This window comes from Micropterus dolomieu, linkage group LG05 (genome assembly GCF_021292245.1).
Source record: "Micropterus dolomieu isolate WLL.071019.BEF.003 ecotype Adirondacks linkage group LG05, ASM2129224v1, whole genome shotgun sequence".
In the NCBI taxonomy this organism is placed as follows: Eukaryota; Metazoa; Chordata; class Actinopteri; order Centrarchiformes; family Centrarchidae; genus Micropterus; species Micropterus dolomieu.
The window spans coordinates 12,046,123-12,069,581 of record NC_060154.1 but is presented as its reverse complement, the minus strand read 5'-3'; the positions used below and the strand labels follow the sequence as shown (position 1 = coordinate 12,069,581).

The 23,459-nt window shown below is 40.5% G+C and overlaps 1 pseudogene; it reads left to right on the top strand.

The window, feature by feature from the left end:
• The window catches only part of LOC123971547, a 113,653-nt pseudogene extending 97,304 nt beyond the window's left edge, over positions 1 to 16,349 (top strand).
• Positions 16,350 to 23,459: the final 7,110 nt, after the last annotated feature.

Sequence of the window (23,459 nt, the reverse complement as noted above, 5' to 3'; positions counted from 1 at the left end):
TTTGCAACATGAAATAACTGGTTTTACAGTTAATGTAGTCTCCAATTTGAAAAACACCATCACTAACAACACCACTGAAATGAATGAGTTTAAGACTTGCAATCACCTCAATAATTTATATGGCACGTATACCACAATACCACAATTAATTTGGATTATTATTTTTTTTAAAACCTACACACAGAATCTTGCATTGCATTGAATGCCGATTTAAACTGTTTTTTGTCTCCCAGGGAAAACCCAGAGCACAGTGCATAATATGTTAATAGCCACTAAAGAATAGCTTTTTTTATTGCACACATAAAAAGTTTGTAGTAATCATCTCTAAATATGAACATGAGACTGGACACAGCAGAGACCTCAGGGAGAGCGCCTCACTCCAGCTCAAACACGTTTGAACACAGAGCACAGCTTAAGGCCAAACAGCAGCTATAAAAAGCTGTCCTCCCTCACCTGATGTACAGAATCAGTACTTCCACTGTAGCCAAGGAAGTTTAAAAGAATGCCCACAGATTGCTCTAAGCTTAGAGTGGGCCTCTGTGTGTACATTAGATGTACACACAGAGACTGGTTGGGTTGTGTGTCTATTTGTTGTTATGAAGTGCGGTGGAGCAAAGAGGCCTTATCTAGCCCTGAGGTGAGAGTTAAGGTCTGGCAGCTGAGGGGGAAATGACTTGAAGCACCTGGACACTATGTCAATATTGGAAAAAGCAAACATGGTCTAAGGGTAATATACTGTTAACCATGCGATGCTGTATATGACCAGTGCAGGGTCTGTGGATACATGATTCAGTTGGTACACTTCAAGGTCTTTCTTATAACCTTAACCGGATCTTATTTTGATAAGTAACCTAATACTTAATAATCAGTGTGTGTGATATTACTGAAATATTGTCCATGATATTAATCTATATTTAACAAGTTTTACAGAACCCACTCATTTGTCATGCCAAGCAACTTTGATAACAATCTGAAGTTCAGGACTAGCGGTGGCACGCCAGTAATTAAATTGAAGGTTGTTTTGAGAAATATAGAAGAACGAAAGTCGTGGTCCTTTAATAAGCCTGTACATGAACTCTAGAAAAACTGATTTCCACCATAATTACATTTTGTAATTAGGAATGGGCTTCTGCCCAGATGCACTGGACGAGCTGCTTCAAGACAGATACTGTCTGTAATAAAGAGTGGGCTGATGGGTATTTTTAGTGATTCTGTAAGAGGTGATTTCAGATTGAATAATAAAGACTGTAAGAAAGATAAAAGGAGAGGGAAACATCTAAAGTTAGATTATAATTGAACACTCCATATCAAATGAACTTTTTATTTAAAACTCAGAAAAACAGGGGTTGACATAATTTTCTTTTTTCGGAAAGTAACCCTCTAATCCTTTGTATGTGTCCAAGATGTGTCTGGCAACATCTACTAAATGCTGCTAATCTTTGCTGCCCTGCTTTAGATGGGCATGTCTATTATAAAGCCTGTTGACTATTGATTTTTACCACAGTGAAGGACTGTGGGCATTTACTCATCTGATTGGACAGTGGATAGTGACCCCCTTTCACTCCCTCTGCCATGCAGATAAGAATGGTAAAGTGAAGGGAAGGAGAGGGGAATGTAGGAAGGAGGGTGAGTTAACCTGTCAAGTACAGATGTGGAGGAGTTGAAGTGGCAGGAGGAAAAGGGTAGTCGATAGTCAGACAGAATGCTACTTCAAACAGCTCTGTGCTGCAGACCCAATCAATAAGTAGATATGTCAAGTTGTAAAGCCATAGAATGAGAGGCAGCGACAGGAGTGAGGGGAATTGAGAGGTTCAGGGGTCTGACATAAGAATAAGCATGTAAGAGTAAGAATAATAATAATAAGATGAACCTATTGCCAAAAGGTGGTAAATATTAAAATGTCCCCGATTGATGAAGTCAAGATAACTTCTTTAAAGCCAGGTGATTGAAAGAAGGGAAATCAGGGATGGTTGGAACACGGGTCAGTTGCAACACATCCAATTACTCCAATCAGGAAGAAGTCATGAATCATTTGGTTCACTCTGCACATGCTCAGGTTTGTCCTTATTTTACATAGGAAAAAGTAGCACTGTGGCAAGTACAGCCAATTTTAGATGAAAGAAAAAATAAATGTAAGAAAGTTTTTATTTTTGTTATAGCATTGCCTGCTTTGTAGTTAAACTCATCAAACTTAAATCATGTTTATTGTATGTCTATGTAGATATTATTCATGCAGGTTGTTAATGCTAATGTTTTAGATGTAAGGTGTAAAGTAAGCTAGTTCATGGCTACAAGAGTCTGGGTTAGTTGTAACAACTATGACAATGTTTAGTTGCATTTATATGTTAAAACTGAATTTCACTATGTGTCCGACACACCCACACTAATGTTTAATTGTTTTGTTATTTTGAATGTTTGTGTAAGTACATGAGGCCTGCACTCCAGGAGTGAGTATGTCTATCACGACTGTAACAGTGCAAGACAAACAATGAGAAAACACACATCAATATGCAGTTGGTGCACATTTGAAGTTTGTTCACTACTTTGACTGACAGTAACTCCTACACACACACACCCATTATGTTAAGAAATAATTTAAGAGTTAAATAAAAAGCTTTCAGTATCGTGTTTTTTTTCATATTCCTTTTATATAATGTTAAATTTCACCCCAGGGTATGTTACAACTAACCCAGACTATGGATGAATTGTAACACTTTGCTTCTTGTGTTTGAGACAAAACCATGCATTTTCAGTCTGTGTTGCAGAGATAACAGTTACAGAATTTAACAGCAGACACGTATAACTAGTTTATATGACATTTTGAGAGCCCTGAGATACAGACAGAACTGTAAAAAATGTTACAGCTATTCCCAGTCTCCCCAGCTGATACTTTAAAAAATGCTCAGTCAGTGATGTGGTTCTGGGATTCCTTTTTCACTTTCCTTCTATCAAGAAGTATTGTTAATCCTTAAATCTGAAGTTGGAAATATTATTTCATTATAATTTTATAAGTTTGGCAATTGCATGTCACTAACAATTTTTAATTGAAGGGTTCCTTAAACAAAATGTGCAGACCTACAGTATGTGTGAGCACATGCCCCTTTGTATTTAGTCTCTACTCTGCCTGTTTTGTTAAAAAACTGGACCCAGTCTGAATCAAACAGCCAATCAGGGCTAAGTTGAAAGAGGAAAGTTTTACATTGGGTGAACAATTTATAGCGTATTGAGTCGTCATTGCTTATTATGTCCCTTCAAAGTCAGTTCACAGTGCACTTGGTACTTGGTGTCTTGGTAAAAATGTGCAAAGACGAATCCTTTAGCTCAATTATGACACAAAACAGATGCTTTACCATGACCTTGTAGAAAGACGTTTCACATTTAGTGCAATCAATTTGTAGTAATGTGAGATGTACCTGAAAATAAACATCCCTTTATACTCTAAAAAGGGTCATTCTAGTCTTTTGTATATTTCAGTCCATTTACCACACATCACATACCCATTATTTTTCTTTAACTTCTATTTTTGTGCCTGTCAGCCATGTTTATGTTTAGCCCCGAGTTTTCGTTATATTTGATCAGTTCAGTATCTGTTATTTAGTCTGTTGTGCTTTGGGGTTCACTCCTGTCTGTTGTCCTGTGTCCAGTAACCTAGTTTATGTCTGTGTTTAGTGTTGTCCTGTTTCCCAGTTTGTTCCGTCTCTGTTCCCTACTTCATTCTGTTAGTCAGTTGTTTCTTGTTTTGAGGTTCTGTTCCTGCTCTTGTGTTCTCTGTGTAGCCTTGTTTATTATGTTATTCATCCGCATCTTTAAGTTTACTTAGTATCTGTCTTGTCTCTTAGGTTTAGCCCTGCATCTCAGCTCTGTGTCCTAGCTACTAGTTCTGTGTCTCAGTTCATGTCGTAGTGTTTAATTCTGGTCTGTGTACTTCTGTGTTATTTTGTGTGTTCTGGGTTAAGTGCCTCTCTGTTACCCCCTGTTGTCTCTGCCTGCCTGCCTGTCTCTCTGTTTTTCCTGCTGTCTTTCTGCCTGTCTCGTTAACCTGATCCCGGTCACCTGTGTTGCTCCCTCCCAGTTTGACAACCCATGTGTGTATATATACTTGTTTGTTTCCTCAGTCTGTGTCCGGTCGTTGTAGTGTTAATATGCTCTGTCAGATACAGTATGTTGCGGATATATTCAGCCTGTTCGTTCACCCTGTTTTGGATTTGTCTCTGCCACCCTGCCAGTAAGTGTGCTCGCCTTTTGTTTGTTTAAATAAACCTTTTGAACTGTACCTGCTCCGCTCTATGTCCTGCATTTGGGTCCACCAACCTTCTCCACACCACAAATCCTGACAATTTTTAACTAGGGATGGACCCGGTTCCAAAATTTCTCAAAACCCAAAAATCACTACAGGTTCGATACTGCTAATGAGACACTCCTATGATGTAACGTTATGTCTCAAGCGTCAAATCTGATTCAATTTGTAACGCAATGGAGAAAAATCAACAGGCCTGCTCTCTGTCGGGGCGCGCGACAAACACACACACACACACACACACACACACACACACACACACACACACACACACACACACACACACACACACACACACACACACTGCAGCAGCAGAGCGAGAGGCAGCGCCGTCGCGGTTTAATACGGTGAGGGTTAAAGTTAGCTCCAAACTACTGTAACGTTAGTTGATGACAGCTACGCTCGTTACTGTAAGTATGTGCAATAAAACCTTCACAAGTAAAGAGACAATCAATACACCTGTCTGTAAGGTAACATTAAACATGTAGAAATGGTTAATTTAATCATCTCTGTCCTCAGTATCTCCTCCCTGTATGTTTTATACAAGCACAGCTAACGCTAGCTTGGCATTAGCCAAATGTTAAAAACAAGCTAAATAGAAAGCTGTCTGTCTGGAGCACAGACTGGTCTGTAGTCTTAAAAACTCAGCTGCTGGCTGAGACAAACCAGCCGCTCCTCCTCTTACCTGGTAACGTTACCTGCAGCCAGCGAGAGAGGAGGAAGGACTGATACAGACTGATGTTGTTCTCTCTAAACGTCACTCACTACTTGTGACGTCAGATAAAGTTACTTTGCTGTTGTAAACATTAATGTTGCTGCTCTAAACAACATTTAGCTGTATTTAAAATATTAAAAACAACCAGGCAGTTAATATGTACCCTTCAATATATGTTTATTTATCGCAAGTGATATGTCATCTCAATATATAACGTTATCGCACATTGAATATTTTCCTCATACCGTGCAGGCCTACCTCATGCCCGTTGGGTCTGGTCTTACCAAATAACCATCACTAAATAATAAAGTATTGATAGTGGTATCGATAAAGAATCGGATCGTTAAGCAGTCTGTAGGGTATCAATGAAAATTAACGATCCCCATCCCTATTTTTAACATTACTTTACATAATCAATGCTTTACAATTTTCCTCCAAGCATGTTGCAGTGTAGTGCTTCGGACTTCTGAATGTGTTTTCCTACCCCGCAGCTACTGGTTTCAGTCAATTTTATTATAAATGAACATCAACTCACAGACTTGACACTTGATTGAATCAGACAATCCATCACAGAGAAGTACTTGTCGTCTTTTATTGTAGTCAAAATGATGTTCTCATATGATGAAGCATTGTATATACAAGTTTGATTGACAAACAACAAACTGTTGCAGTAGAGCTGCTCAGTACTTAGCACTGGGGGGGTGTGTGCAACTGAATATATGTGACACAGTGTATTGTTGTTCTAGGTTCCAGGTTCCACTCTGCTTCACATTTCAGGGGACACTGATGGACATTAGGGTGCTCCGATTGATCAGTCATCGGCCAATAATGGTTTTAATTTGTTTGATTGGTGGTCTCTAAAAAGGCAGATCAGAAAAGCCGATCAGATGATGCAATACTCGCCAAATTTACAACAGCAGCTAAAATGGTTTCACTACGTAGTCTGAGCAGTTTTCAAAGCTAGCTAGTACCAAAGTCGTTTTCAGACAGGAAGCCAATGATGCGCCCAGTTAATCATTTACAATGAGAGTTGAGCCGCAATTAGACAAGCGCAGCAACAAGCAGGAGCGATCATGCGAAACTGTCTCAGTCGTGCTCATCTGACACACATTTGTCTTGAGTTTCCTGATGCAAAGAGAGGCGACACACAATCAGCTGACTGCATCTTTCTCTCTCTGTTTTTGTTATAAAACGGAGACCTTTTTCTACGTTTCCGCCTCTCGTCCAAATTACAACAACGAATCCGAAGATGTTTGTTTGAAAACACAGCTAACCTCGTGGGCAAAAACTGAGGACTTCAAAACGATGACACAGACGCTTACATTTGGCTTTCTGATTCAGACTTATCAGTCAGCAAAGCAAAAACACGATGCTGCTGACAGAGTTTTAGTTTCGGTATCTTTATTAAAATATTTTGTACTGTGTAAATAACACTTACACACTTGTACTGTACATGTCGCTGTATTTACTTTGCGACGACTCCCAGTCTTTTCTGCCACTAACAGTCTCTTTGTACTCCCGTGTTACTTTCAGTATACTAAAAGTTCCACTTCGTTGTTGGTCAATGCAAAAAAAAAATCCTGTGTGGTTATTCATCTGTATTACTACTTTCACAAAATCTTTTGCAACTGCGAAGTAGACCATTTGCATCATGTTTACACCGGCATGCGCAGTGTACGTGAACGGCCACTAGATGTGTTTTCAGTCGTTTTAATATAGACTGAGATCAAGTCTGATCTGCTGCGGATGGAGAAGAACGTATTTGTTATAAAACTGTTTTAAAAAAACCGTAGTAGTGTGGATGCAGCCTAACATTACTCTTCTCCCGTATTTTTCCATGCTACTCTCTCCTCTGGTAAAGCTGGTGGCAGTAGGCCTATGGAAAAGACGTAGACTTTGTTCTTGCACAAGGATTTAATAAATGATAACAACTCACTTAAATAATAATAGACCTATATTAGTGGTAAACCATATGAAATTATAATGGATATAGTAACAATATACAAGCAGTATAAAATGGAATTAACATTGTACTTTTATTTATTTAAATTTCTCTTATTAAATCTCACTGACAGTTATGACTCCCCTCTCTACCCCCTAAAGCCCACAGAACCTGCCTGAGCTTTCCAGAACAAAAAGCAACTACTTAAGAGTTTATCATGGATTTAGGATGCCTATGCTCCTTTATCTCAAATATTTTGGCTACAGCTTTTTTTGTTGCAGTTTTTATAGTTGAAGTAAATTTATAATGGTGTTTCTTCTGTTTTTGTAGTTTATTCCACAGGAAAGCTATATTTGTTAAGCTATAAGATGTTTGCACTAACTAGGCAAAGGCTGCTATGGTTTAAGTCTCTAAGACAGAGGGAGTAGAATTTGTTAATGTTTCCTGGCAATAAAATAAACGGTTGTCATTTCATGATACTTTGTCATCTGTTAATTTTAATACTTAATATATTGTTTTATGACTAATTAAATAAATATACAGTATACTGTATAATGCTAGATTATAAATAAAAGGCTTCAAATGGACAAATAGTGATCGGTGTTCGATATTGGCCACTACTGCTTTCAGCAATCGGTGATCGGCCCAAAAAATCCTGATGGGAGCACCTCTAGACAATTTAGATATCTACTGAAATTTTCCACATATGCACACCCTCAGAAGTAACCCACATTTAATAACCATAGTCCTTTGGTACCAAACATAAGTCTCATCTGCCCTCAACTCATCTAAAACACACACTTGTGCATCCCCATCTGACCCGTGAGCACCTGAACATCCCTATGGCCCTCACTCAGCTGCAGTCTCCACTGCTCCTACACAGTCTGAGTGCTTCATTCTGCCCTGCATGACGGGAAAGCTGAGCCACCTATCTGCAGTTTTGCACACAATTTGAGATGACAGGTTAAGTGGCTTACCTGCCCTCTGGGCCTGCTAATACAAGGAAGCAGGACCTACAGACATCTTAGATGGTCCTGTGTCTTGCACGTGAGGGTGAAGGTAAGATGAGGTAAAAGTGGTAAGGTGGAAATGGGGAAAGTTATCTAAAATCTTTTCACATGTTGTCACCAACAAACTATAGTAAAGATGAGTGTAATCAGGAGATTGTTATGTCATCTCACCTCCAAGATTGTTATTGTAAATGGACTGTACTTTACTACAGTGCCTTTCTACTCTTCAGACCACTCAAAGCGTTTTAATCTACATGTCACATTTACTCTTCCACACACATCAGTGTATGAATGTGCAGCTCATCAGAAACAGAAACTGACACTCACACACCAATGGCACAGCCATGAGTAGCAATTTAGGGTTCAGTGTCTTGCCCAAGGACAATTCGACATGCTGGTGGAGCCAGGGATCAAACCAGCCAATGTTCTGATTAGTGGACAACCTGTTCTACCTCCTGAGCCACACCCGCCCCTAACAGAGTGTAATGCCAGCAGCCAACCTGCTTATTGTAAGGCAGTTAAATTATATGCTATGTTGGAACTGCTAACCAAGTAGCATTCAACCTGATAACACTAAATATTTTACCATACTCCAAGTTGGTTATAAGAATAGTATAACACATAACAAACAGTAGATATTTTAGAGTTGGATTAGATCTAATGAAGGGAGGGAATGTTAGATGGGAGTGACAATTAGTCTGTGACCCTGTGGGTACATGCCTGAAAGTGGATTTTTAGTCATATTTGAAATGGTTTTTGTCTGTACAATATATTTGGCAGTTTAAATTAGGTTGTGGGTCTCAGTGGGAGGTAAAAACAAACATGTGCAACACAATGATTATAAGCATGTTTTATTTCTTTTTTTATAAAAAATCCAGGTTGGCTTCATCCACTGCCTGCTTTCAGTGCTTGTGATAGCTCTACCACCAGTCACCTCGGCCTTTGGCTACATACTTAAAAGTACGTATTTCATCAAGACGAGTGAAAAGTGCTGGGGTGTGAACTTTACCGACTAAGCAGGAGGAAGGTATGACTGGCAAAAATGCTGCTGTCCCAAGGTGAAAGGTTGCATATGATTTGTAACAGAGTTGGTTGAGGGAGCTATGCTCATTTGAATAGGTTTTGAATTTCAGAGAGAAAGTAACATGTGAACGTGGAGCAGAAGTCAAAGAGGAGATGTTGACACAGGTTGTCAGGATGCCCAATTGATTTCACACCTGGATGGATATGTTCCCCTTTCTCTGGTACGAGGCAACTACATTGACCCACAGTGGTAATATCATACGCTACACTCTGCTGGCCAAACTGAACTAAAATGTAAGTCTCTTCCACCCAAAGTGGAAAGAAGGTCTCATATCCTTCAGTAATATGTTTATATTAATAAAAAATACTTATCACCAGCATTTTTGAAAAACACTCATATTCAAGCAGTTGTAGTGGGATCAACCAGCCTCTCACCTCAAGGAGGAGGTGAGATCAGATCCTGCCAAAAGGGGAGGGGGGGGGTCCTCCCCTGGAGTTGGCCTTTTGACATGCAAAACTAGAGACATCACTAGGTGTTTTGGTAAGGACCTGCAGAGACTCAGACATGCATCGCTTAAGGATTGTGTATTCAAGAGCCTTAGTGAACCCCTCTAGGCGTAAAGGTGTCACTGGAGACACTTTGCAGGACAGCAAGGGGGCTGTCCAACCCTTCTCTCCCCCCACAGGTCACCTCCGGACATCAAAAGCATCACCCGTCCTGCCTCACCCTGATTCCTTCCCACAGGATGGCTGGGCCATAAAACGCAACTCTTTTCTTTTTAGCTGATGTGCAAATGTGATAAGCTAGGAATGCGAACAACCCCTGCCGTATTGAGCCAACAAATGTTTCATTATAAACTGTTTTGTTCTGCTTAAATAATAATCCTGCTAAGTTAGTAGTGGCGTTTGCCTCTTAGTTTAGTAGTAATGACCCTGTTGTTATCCTTTAGTGATGTTTAAAGACTAGAGAATCATAAAGTAATCTTGAATCTAATTTTGTTTTAATTTCTCCCTATTATTCCCTAGTAATCACTGTCTGTTTAGTATTAACTAATGATTTAGCTAAATGTTTCGTATACAATTTCTTATTAAAACGTTCATCCGCACGTTCCACGTGTGTATAATCCGCTTCCTAGTTCAAGTGGTGTATCTCAAAGTTGAATATGTACTATCCTCTCATAGAACCAGAGCTCCATCAAGAGGACTGAAAAGGTATAACACACCTTTTAAACCATCGTTTAAAACTCTGCTTACACCGAGAATGAGCGCCAAATATCTATCACAATGTCATTGCATAACGGATTCTTTGCTGCAATGCTTACATCTATTTTGTCTCTTGAGTTAAAACATGTAACCATCAAGTTTACACTGGAAACATGTAATTAAGCTTTGTTACGCCTTTTAAGTATATAACAATTAACCCTCTAGTGTTTAATCTTGTTTTGCTTGTCTTGAATGAAAATACACGCTCTCTCTCTCTCTCTCTCTCTATCTATCTATCTATCTATCTCTATATATATATATAAATATAATATCCCACTAAAAGTTAACACTTTTGAGGCCGAAGGGTAACTCCCCCAGGGAAACCCATTCCCAAAATGACGTCATCACGTCCAAAAAAAAGGAAATAGATAAGACTTGTCGTCTCTTGTCTCACTCTCTTGAAACTAAAACTCTTGTACTCTCTTGTATCCTCTCGTACTTATGTCTTACGCTTTCGTGAACTTCCTTTATTTTTGAAATTCTGATATTTTTTATTTATATTTTTTTCCTTTTGTACTTTAAACTTCCTTCAGACAAACTGAGAAAGCCTAATGTTCTTGAATCCCCATTTTTCTTAGCGGGAGATTTGATTTTGACTTTTGGTTTGGAGCTGTCTGGGACAAAACTTTCCCCAGACTTTGTTTAAACTCAGCAACATTAAATAGCCTATATTCCCGGGGCCTTTCGAACCTACGGTGAATGTATGTGTCTTATTTGATGTTGTTGTTTTAACATTATCCGGTCGTTCTAAGCAATTTTGACCCAGAAACCCAGAAGCCCATTCAATTCTCACCTCGAGTTGAAGAAAGTCACGGCTCCAACGACAGTCTGGAGTGTGTTCCGCTGAGCTATAGTGACACCAAACTAAGTCAGAGTGCAAAGCCAGGGCTGGCCGCCCGTTGCTGCGAGTGTTCTCTCGCAAAGGACTCCGGAGCAAATCCACCAGTTTGAACCCAACTTGAGACGCCGCTGGGGTGCCAACCCAGCCTGGCCCGGACAACAACCACGAGCCCAACCGGCAGTGAGCCTTTGCTACGGTGAATTACAACAAAGTAAGGCAAAACAAACCACATTCTGTGACTCATTGGTGTCCTATAGTTGGCCCTCATCTATAGTTAAGAAACCCCTAGGTTATTCAAACTAAATTGGAAACATAATTTCCGACCATTCGTTCCCTCATTCTCGTAGAATACTCTCCCTCTACAATATCAAACTGAAATCTCATTGAGCCTAGTATACTGATCTTGGCATATTACATATTCTGTTCATTACCTTCTGGTTTGTTTCATGTTTGTCTGTTATTCCTGTAATATTCCATATTTACTTCCACTGTTGTACTCCCTTTAGTTAGTCAATAAATTTCACCTTGATCATAGTGGTGTGTGTGTGTGTATATATTGTTTAGCGTCCTGGGTCCCTGTACAGAGGATTCGTCCTTAGATTTGAGACTGACTGACTGATTAAATTAACGATTTTAGGATAACTGAACCATTAATAACTATTGAATTACCAGAAATTCATTTAATTATCAAGCTATACTCAAGGACCTAAAGCCTCAAGTGGACAGCATATCTTTAGGTGGTGTCCGAGAACGAGGATTTATGAGTTAATATTTTTAAATATTACTTTTCATAAGTTTATTAAAAATCATACGTAGACCTGCTACACAGTATTATTCTTAACAGTGTGGGAATTCTGCATTTGTTCCTGTTTCCTTCGAGGAAAGTATTTATTTATTTTTTTTAACTAAATGAAAAGATATCTTGATCTCAGTTAAAGTATTTCCCAGCTGTTGGTTGGTGCATTCACACAAGTTATTAGAGCTTTTGAACTAACCCACAAAGTGTGGGTTGATAATGCACCAGTCAAAATACACATAGTCACAATCATGGGATACATGTGCCAGATTGTGTGGTTTTTTGCAATACTGAATATGGCCAAACATGATTATTTTTGGATAACTGAATCTGTACCTGGATCCAGGTGTTCCTTGGACCATGACCTCCTTATTCTGTTCTAATCTTTCAACAGGTTTTTGAGATATCCTGCTAACTAGCGAATACACAAACATCAAACATAATGTCCACAGTGGAAGCAACTAAGTGACAAAAGAATTGTTGAAATATTGTGTTGCTCTATTTCAAATGTTCGATCTTTCCCACTGTGCATGTTTATGCATACTGAACCAGCAAGCAATACCTCTGCTGTTATACTCTTACTAGCACATGAATTTAAAACCTTCCATTCCTTGAACCTTTATAAGCCCACAGACCTGCAATACTGCATGGCCATTGACTGTGGGAACTGACACTGGAGCACTTGATGGCTTGTGATGCAGCTCATAGCTCTTTGCTGGCTCTCAACCGAAGGCAAAACAGTAAAGCAAACACATAGATGAAGCATTTGTCTGCAGCCCCTCCTGGATTGTGTGACAGGCAGCAGCAGTGGGGAGATTCCATCAACCAGACAGGCTGCTTCTTGCAGGAGAAGAGTTAATTGCTGTGGGACTGGAGCAGCCTTCAACATCCATCAACAAACCTCCTTCTCTGTGGGGTTGGAGGTTGGGTGAAGCATTGAGAGGGAGGGGATACCAGACAGGGCTATAGAGGGCAGCGAGATGTGGGAAACATCTGATTTCCTTTGACATCTCAGGCAAATAACCTTCAAAACAAAACACTGTTGCTGAGTTCCCGTCCAGTGGGCAAGTTTGGCTTTCAGCCTGAGTCACATAGCCTAGACAGGCAAATTGGGGAGCAACTACTAAAATTACAACTCCGGAAGTGTGGATCCATTGTGTCAAAAAATGCATGCAACGTCAACATATCAGCTGCACAATAAACGATAATCGGTGTTAAAAACTTTAGCCATTGCTAGTTACTTATCAACACTTTTAGTGATTGCGGATTACTGAGATATAAACTCATAGTCCATACATGCTTGTAATAAAGTGCTATTAAAATAATTTGGTTTTAATTATGATAAGAGCAGACCAAAGATGTATTTTGTCCGAACCATTCATTAAGATGATGCAGCATTTTATTAAAAATTCTATTCTTTTTATTTCATTTATTATTTTAAAACTAGAGTGTCGTAGTCCGCTTTAGTCTTTGTAGGACAGCAACATTTGAGCTAAAGCTCCCTGAGAGAATTTTAAGAGATCTGAGAAAATCCCAGGAGAGACCAACAACATTTTTTCTTTTTTTTTCTTTTACTTAATTACTCAGTTATAAATAAATACACAATTTGGTGCAGTGGCCAAAAGATTTACATCAGCAATGGAGTGATGGTGAATTTATGTAGGTGAGCTCGTGGTCAGATGAACCAGAAACTGGACTACAGATTCAAGAGAAATTATAGCAAGCCAGGGATGCTGGACTGTGTATTAATTACACAGGGAGCAGATTAAAGACTGGGCACAAGGAAGATCGGATGATGAGCAGACAGGAAAATGATGCAACTTTAATTAGTAAAATGAGGAAAAGAAGGTCAAGATGGAGAATATTCTGTGTAAGATCATGACTTTGGCAGAGGAGATGTTTACAAATAGAATCCAGCAAAGTTGATGCCAGAAGGCCAGACGTGAGTGGGTTGCTGGGGCAGTAATATGACAGCATTGAATAATGCTCTAGCTTCAAGGAACATAAGATACGTATAGACCAGGACAGGAGAAAACTGATTGATGCAATGAATGAATGTGAATAAGATGAGTGAACTGAGTAATGCAAGTCCGATTGTCCGAAATGCAGGCAAAATAATGAGACTTGCAACATAATAAACTTAACAGATTTACCATCATTTAAATGCATGACCTGCCAATTTAAGGCAGTGGTCTTTGAACACCCAGGATAAAACAGTGACCCGACCTGACATATAGTAAAATCACACGTTGAGAAGAACATTTCAGCAAAATTATATACATACAGGAAGAAATCTGTCTATGCTTTGGTACCGAGATAGATTTTGCTACACCACAAAAACCAGAGAGACATCAGCTAAGACGGGTAAAGCGTTACTATTTTCCATAGCAGACTGAGAGTTCTCCTACACTGGAGAATATCCTAAAAACATGTATACATTTGTCCATCAGCATTTTAATGAAAGATGTACCTTCACAAGCATATTTATGTGACTATTTTCTCACCCCTATAAGTGTTCAAACCACCAACTTGTGTAACTACAGGTCTCTACATACACTCACAAGAAGGGGATATTTTGAAGAGACCCCCAGAAACCTCATGAAACATTCAACATGGTAAAAATGGCTAAATACTGTACTGTGGAGGGCTTGTGATATTCACCAACAAGGACGCAGTGATACTCAAGCATAAAAACACAGCAATTGTTATGAACAGCAAAGCGGAGAAGAAAGAGGAGAGCAAACTGTCCTTTTGACTTCAGAAATAAGAGGAGGAGGTGGCAGAGCAAAGAGAGTGTTGTCAGTGAGAGAGCAGGAGAGAGGATGCAAGACAAAACATTTTAGTAAGTCTATTACTGGATGCCCAGCAAGCCAATTTCATCATTTACCTCCTTACCTAGAATTCAGTCCCTAATATTAAATACCAACACACAATAGGGAAAATGCACATTGCCCGTCTATGAGATAGAGCTGACTATATGTTTCTGCAGAAGTTAACAAACATGATTATGGCACAACAGGATGAGAAAGTATGGAGTTAGTGAAAATGTAATGCAGTCTTTAAAAATACATCAATAAGACAAAACTGAGTCAATATGAGCAGTAAGGGAAAAGTTAATGCCATGACAATGGGCTATTGAGTAGCACTGCAGTATAGTTTATCGTGTAGAGAAATAGCTTTAGCAGAAAGATGTGAAGAAAATCACAATTAAAAGGTGGAGTAAGCGATTCTGGAGAAATTCAACAACATGACAAATACCATGATATTGAGCTAACAACAACAACACAGCAAGTAATGTAGCTAATGATAGTTAAGTTGTGGGTTAGCATGCTGTCGTTACAGTTGCTATCGCAAAGCTAACATGCAGAGAGGACGAGGTGGTCCCAGAGCCAGCACTCCAGCTCCAGATAGCGATACTCAAAACTCTCCTGCTACTATAGCTAACATCACAAAAACAGCATCTTGCCAAACTAAAAAGTAAGCTGAATGTCTGTGGGTGAGTCATTTAACATTACCTGACACAAATCGTGCATGAAATAGTGTTGTGTGGCAGGGTATGGGCCACTGTGTTTGTTTCCCATTTACAGAGCCATGGCTGTGTACAAACACCAGATTCTTTTTCAGCATACATGGACAGATAATCGCTGAATAGGACAAAAAGACGTGTATTGGATAAGAATCACTTATCCCACTTTTAATGTACATCTTAAGTTCTTATTTCAGTACTTTCCATGAAAAATGTTTAATTACTTTTTGTATGAACAGTTATTGCTTGGAGCTTAGATATGTTTGGGACTGTAATCTTGATGAATATTTGAATGAAGTCACACAATATGGTCTTATGCCATCAAAACGAGCACTTGCTTTACTTTCACGTTTATTCCCTACAGACTTACATTAAGCAAATTTCAAGGACTGCCTTTTTCACCTACGTAATATTGCGAAAATCAGGAATATCCTGTCTAAAAATTATGCAGAAAACTAGTCCATGCATTTGTTACTTCTAGGCTGGATTATTGCAATTCTTTATTATCAGGCTGCTCGAAAAAGTCCATTAAGACTCTTCAGCTGATCCAGAATGCTGCAGCACGTGTTCTGACAGGAACCAGGAAAAGAGATCACATTTCTCCTGTCTTAGCTTCTCTGCATTGGCTTCCTGTAAAATCCAGAATAGAATTTAAAATCATCCTTCTTACCTACAAAGCTCTTAATGGTCAGGCATCATCTTATCTTAAAGAGCTCATAGTACCTTACTACCCCACCAGAGCACTGCACTCCCAGAATGCAGGGTTACTTGTGGTTCCTAGAGTCTCTAGAAGTAGAATGGGAGCCAGAGCGTTCAGCTATCAAGCTCCTCACCTGTGGAACCAGGTTCCAGTTTGGGTTCAGGTGTCAGGTAGACACCATCTCCACATTTAAGAGTAGGCTTAAGACTTTCCTCTTTGATAAAGCTTATAGTTAGGGCTGGCTCAGGTGAGTCCTGAACCATCCCTTAGTTATGCTGCTATAGGCCTAGACTGCCGGGGGATTTCCCATGATGCACTGGATGATCTCCTCTACTTTCTCTCCCTTTGTATGCAACCTCATCCCATTATTGCATGCTACTAACTCAACTTCTCCCCTTTCCGGTAGTCTTGTGCTTTCTCGTCCCTCTCCTCTCTCCTCCTATCACTTCCTGCAGGTGTTTCTGGCTCTGGATCTGTGGTTGCGAGTCACCTGTTGCCCCCGTGTTCTTGCTCGACACCCTCTGCTACAACAACTAGTTACTAGTCCTATTGTTATTATTGTTATTATAATCATTAACATTACGATTATTATCATTAACACTACTATAAATATCTATACCATTTTTCATTTAGTCATTTAGTCTATAGCAACATCCCCTTTACTGTCTGTACCTCTGTGTGTATATTGTAGCTTATCTCCAAATCGTAGGCTGGCTGCTTGTTGAGCCACAATTTCTGGTTTTCTATATCCTCACATTTTAAATATAGAAGTTATTTTATGGAGCAATGTTGGAATGTTCCACAAAAAAAGGTCGTCTGTGCAAGCAGCTTATTACGACCCAAATTTACGTGTACTGCTGGGTGTCGACCTCTAGTGGCCATAGTATTTATGATGGGAGCAAAGAAAGAAGTCAGGTGAGAGTGACAGTAGGTGGATGTATGGATCAAACAAGTCAATGTTGACCAATTTTAAGATACATATGTAAGTGACATGATTTACTAACAAGACCTAGAAGAAGTTAAAGAAAATATTTCAGCTGTTACAAACATCAAACTGTTCATTTGCATACAGTTCTGATTAAAGTAAAAATGTTCCATTTTATATTGAGCTAAACTCTTTCCTCATTTTGTTCACGTCACGACCCCTACTACCCAGCTTGAGGAGGTCTAAAAATAAAAATAAAAATAAATCACGTTTTGTTACCTTGTGATGAGATGCTGGCGACACCTTTGTGATTTTATTAGAAACCCATTCAGATAGATGAGAGAAAGCCGATAGGCAGCGTTTAAGGAGTCTCTGGTTGTAATTGAATCACCTCAGATTAGCAGAAAAAAAGCATGATAGTGTGGGTTCATCTGATTTTGATATTAATTAACTGATTTCTCGTCTCTTATCCAATTATCTCAGTAATGGAACATATTTTTACTTCAGTTATGAACTTCTGATACAAGTCCACATGGTGAATGCTAATTCTTATACAATGGGTGCTGAAAGCGCCTCAGTATCCTTACTCACACCCCTCCTTTCTTCCTTCCTTCCTTTCCCCACAGAGGACCCAAGATAAGCGACAGACTCCTGTAGCATCCATATCTTGAATCATCAATGCTCTGCTGATGTAGACACTAAATAAACTGGTAGCTTTTAGAAGATGTAATCAAAAAGATGTAGCTGACCTGATGGAGGGAGATAACCAGGGGCTGCTGGCAGGTAGGACCACACTGCTGGCTTGCTTTCATTTAAAGGAGGAATAAAAAAGTAGTTCTACCTCTGCCCTCACTACCATTGTCTTCCAGAGGCTGTGTTTCTTCCTGTTCAAGGAAGAGTAAATGCATAAGCTTGCTTTATTTTAATGATCAGCCACTGAAAGGCCACTCCTATATCAACTGAGGGGTGAAAAAAATCACAACCTTTCCAGTTGCTACAGGCCAAATTATGCTCAAGGTCAGATCAGTGCTGTCATAGTCTACAAGTGTTTTTTGACTTGATTTATCCAGAGACAGTAGACAGACACATATTAGAAACACTCTCCGTCACATGCTGAGTTAGTCTAATAATGTCAAAGCAAAGCACTGAGCCCAGTCTGAACATTTCCAAGGTGTGTGATGTTGCTCTCCCAGATCATTCCTATCTTTTCTTTGAGAGTGCTATCTCCATACTCTCAATGAGTTTGTAGATAATTTAAATTCTAAAATTAGAAATGTCATTGATGCCATTGTACCCACTAAGGTAAAGATGGTCTCTGGGAAGAAAACATCTCCATGGATAAATGCCATGCTGGTAAGAATACAAAAATGACAGTGTTGAAAAGCTGAACTCATATGGTGAAAAACAAAACTCCAGGGTCATTATGACATCTATAAAGAGCGACTTCACATTTATAATTTAGATTTAAGAAATGCAATGCAATCCCGTCTCGCTGACATCATGTTTGCTTCAGTGCCTCCATATCAGATATGGGGTATGTGTTGTCCCTGTGTCCACTTAAAATCAATTTAAATAGCATTACACAATATGATCCAATCAACCATAAAAACCTGGAGGACATAAAATCCTCTTCTTGCTGCCTCGATAGTCTGCCAAAAGGCAGCCAACTGTAGTCATCAAGAACAATCTAGACACTTCACTAATGAACAATAGGCCCACATCAAACCTCCCATTTTTAATTGGAATGAAAAAGCTGTTTTTCAACAGCTGAACAAATTCATGGCATTAAACAACTCGTTCCAGTCAGGATTTCCACACCATAGCAATGAGGCTACTCTTGTTAGGGTTTTCTTTGATATCCACTTAAACACAGACAGTGGCAGAATTTCAGTCTTGGTATTATTGGATCTCAGTGCTGCATTTGACATGGTTGACCACAACATATTACTAGACTGACTAGAAAACAGGGTGGGACTTTCTGGCACAGTTCTAAACTGGCTTGAATCCTACTTAAATGATAGGAACTACTTTTTGTCTATAGGTAAATACACATCTGAGCAGACAAAACCGACGTGGAATTCCCCAAGGCTCCTTTCTGGGGCCTCTTCTGTTTAACATCTACTGTACATGCTTCCACTGTCACAAATTTACATAAGCATATCACCAAGAGACTATAATCTTATACAAGCACTGTAGTGAGCAAATCAATGATTGGATGTGCCAGATTTTTCTTGAATTAAGCAAAGATAAGCAATTGTAATTCTTTTTGGAGTCATGAAAGAATGATTTCAAGTCAGTGGTAAAAACCACAAACCAAGCCAAAAATCTTGGCGTAGTCATGGATTCAGACCTGAAGTTCAACAGCCACATTAGGTCAGTTTACATTACAAAGTCAGTGTATTATAATCTGAAGACTTTATCAAGGATTAAATTACTTATGTCTCAGCAAGATTTGGAAAATATGGATAATTGCCCATGCATTTATCTTCAGTCAACTTGACTACTGTAAATGTCTTTACAGGTCTGACCAGACAGCTGCAGCTGAGTCTGAACGCTGCTGATAGTGTCCGCTCACTAAGCAGGGGGGGTGGGGCCACCCTAATAAAATTGGTGGCCACCACAGTGGCCCCCCCTGGTGAGGGGCATATGCACAACATGCTTGTTCTGTTCTCCCTCAGCGTGCTCCCTGTGACTCTACGTTGAGATAAACAGTCACCCACAACCTTGAAGACAAATATATCCGCCATGATGTCCCACCTCAAACCCAGGCTGCGCTTTACTGGAAGATCATCCACTGTATCACCACGGTTCTGTTAGAGGCGATCTTATGAAGTTGATGATGTTTGAGAGGGCAAATACCTCAAGGGCTCTTTGCAGTACATCAGTGGCTTCAGCTTCTGTTGGAAAGGACTTAAGAGCGTCATCCATATAGAATTCTTTCTATGAACTGTCGTACATGACTGCCATACTTATTTTCGGCATCTCTTGCTGCCTTCCTTAACCCAAAAATAACCACAGCTGGTGAGGTACTGTTGCCAAAGACATGGACTCTCATGCGGAAATCGACAACCTCATTGTTGAGGTTGCTGTCACGAAACCACAAGAACCGTAGGACATCCCTGTCTTTCTCCTGCATAGTGAAGCTGTAGAACATCTGCTCGATGTCTGCAGTGAGAGCAACTGGTTCTTTGCGGAACCAAGCCTTATATTCAAATCTGGTCCCAACAGATGCACATCATTGAGTGACACCCCATCAACCTGTGCGCTAGAGTTGAAGACCACAAAAATTTGGTCTTCTGGGGATGATACACACCATATATACCACCTGATATACCAGCATTCCTGGGCTTCTTTGAGAGATGGTGCTGGCTCTGCATGGTTGTTGTCAAATAGTTTCTGCATAAACTCGTACTGAGCTTTCATGTCTGGTTTCTTGTCGAGAGTGCGTCTCCGAGACATCAATCGCTTGTAGTCATGGTCTCGGTTGTTGGGGAGAAGACGTCTGGGGCTGCGAAATGGAAGTGGAGCAACCCAGCTGTTACTATCATCCTTGACAAAGTTCGTCTCCATCATCTCCAAGAAGGTTCTGTCCTCAATGGAAGCAAGCTGATTATTATTGATATCTTGGCTAAAGACAGCTTCTCCTATGCTTTCTTCGGTGGTAACTGATGTGGTTTGCTTTAGACTCTGTGTTAACATTCTCTTAGTGCTTTTTAGGCTGTAGTCATCCTTAACCGTAAGGAGACTATCACAAGGGGTCAAACATGTTGGATGTCCATTTTCCAAAATGCACGTTTTCAAAACGCTTACGTCATTGGTTTTATGTGCATTACCCAGGCACACGTCACCCACGATCACCCAAACAAGGTCCAGCTTTTGCGCTTAGGGTGCACTGTGGGGACCATTCAACTGTCTGCGCACCTTGTGAACCCTAAGGATATCACGTCCGAGCAGAAGTATTTCAGCGTTAGGATCTACTGGTGGTATTTTATTTGCAATTGACCTCAAGAGCTTCTGATGAAGTGCAACTTCAGGGGTGGGGATTTCTCCTGTATTGTTTGGCAGTGTAGGTAATGGAATGTGAACTTTTCCATCAACTGACTCAACAATGTAGCCATTCACTCTTCTACCTGCTGCTTCTTTTGTTCCAGCACAGGTCTTCAAAGTATAAGGGCTTGTGGTTCCTTGAATGCCAAACATCTCAAAGAACTCTGTCTTGGCTAGGGACCGATTGCTCTGGTCGTCCAAGATTACATACATTCTCTTGATATCTTTTGGACAACCAGTTGGATAGACATCTACTAGACATAAATTTGAACACGATTTGCCACTGAATCCAGTTCCACAGATTTGAGTACATTTGGTTGTTATGTCCTGACTTAATGTGGCTTCTTACTCGCTGCCATGCTCTTTCAATGGAGTGTAAGGCTTTGTTACCTGAGGCACTGGCCCTGGATGAAGGGCAGCAACATGTCTCTCACTGTCACACTCTGTGCATTTCACCACCACATCACAATTCTTGGCTTGATGGACAGTCGAAGCACAGCAGCAAAAGCAGATGGAATTGTCTTTAAGGACATTACAAGCTTTGGCCTCTCTTCGTACAAACAAAAAAGGAAAATGGGGGAAAGGCTACTTTGTAATCTTCTTTATACTTAGAACCTATGGACATCCATTTTTCCTGGAGATGAAAAGGTAGTTTGTCGACAATCGGTCCTACGCCTCTCGTTGTGTCCAAATACAACAGACCAGGTAGGTAGCCATCATGCTTAGCAGAGTCCAACTCCAAGAGTACATTTCCAAGCTCACGCAGTTTACTGTGGTCCCTGCCAGTAAGCTTAGGGAAGTTCTCAATCTTTGAGAACAGGGCTCTCTCTATGGCTTCAGGGGCGCCATAACACTCCTCTAGTCGGGCTGTACTGCCGAGTGTTTACCCTGGGTTTGTATGGACTACTGTGTTGTTGTAGTGGAAGGAATTGCTGGGAGTAACTTCTTGCGAATGCAGGGGTAGACTGTAATTGCCCTGGATTGATTCTTACCGGCTTGGATTCGGGTTTGATGTGGAATTCTGCGTTGACATTTCCAGTCTCTTTTTCAGTGTGAGTGACGTCAGTGTGTTTTCTTATATATTCACTAACTTTCTGCTGCATGGATGACTGAGGGGGAATAGACTCTAGGCCTCGAAGACTTCCATGCATTTCCATTTCTGCAGCGGCAGCCTTCGTAACCTCATGCCTTCATCATCTAAGCGAACCTTCTCCAATTTTAGCTCCATCTCTTCCTGTGCAAAGGCAAGTTTAGCTTGGGCTGCCGGCTGAACGGGATGATTGTAATGACCTGCTAGATTGGCCTGCGATAGACCCACTCTCTAGATTGTTTTGTAGCTTGACCTGTTCTTCACTAATCTTTCCTACACTCGCTTTGCTTCCATGTTCATCCATGATGACCTTCTTTTAATGTGTGGTTGTTTTTTCACTGTTCTGTTTTCCCTCAGCGTACTCCCTGTGAGCCTATGTTGAGATCAACATCACCTAAACTCTTAACCATATTCAATTCTCCAAGGAACAGTCAAGTGTTGTAGTTGGCAGGTTTTTATATGGTAAACTGAAAATACAGACACAATATGACATAAGGTATAAAATTATTTATATATAAATTAGAGGGTAATGAAACAAAGAATTTCCTCTACTGTATAACCAGGGCAAGTAATCATTTACTAAATAAAAATAAGTCGTTTAGTTTTGCTGCTGCTTTATTTCTGTGTTTTTGCTGCCGGGATGTAACTAGCCTTCTCGTTTATGATCGACAAACTTTGTTTGACATCCGAGCATCCTGTGAGGCTTTGGGGTTGTCTAGAGATGGTTTGGGAGAACAGGCTGGAGGCCTCCCCCATGGTTGTCCAACATCCCAGACTACCTGCGCTGTGTCCCGTGTGATCTTCCCCGGAAAAAGTGCCACGGGAGACGTGGAAAGTGTGCCGGAGTGCTTGTTCGCCTCAAGGCTTACCTGAGGTCCTCGGATGTGCCTCATCCTCGTCTCCTCTATGGTGGGGGCTGCGGTCACCCCGCTGTCTGTGCCTGCCAGTGCTCAGAGGTCCCCGCTCCTGCGATGGATTTGACTGCCCGACTGCTGTTGTGTCATTGCCTGTTGTGGGCTTCCTTCTTGCCGACTTGGCTTCACAGCATCTCTCGATGGGTCGAGCCTCTGCTGCCTTGGTGACAGCGTCTGGTTCAGGTGATGTTCCTCCGACGCTTATCCACCTTCCTCCCGGCCCGACACATGGTGCCCTGGCGGCCGACACAGCGCTGGGAGACCCGGCGTCGGTGAGGAAACTTCGGCCTGACTGTCGATGTGGTGTGAATACGGCTAATCTGCGCACACTGCAGCGGGCCTCAAAACCAGACAGTTTGGATTTAACTCT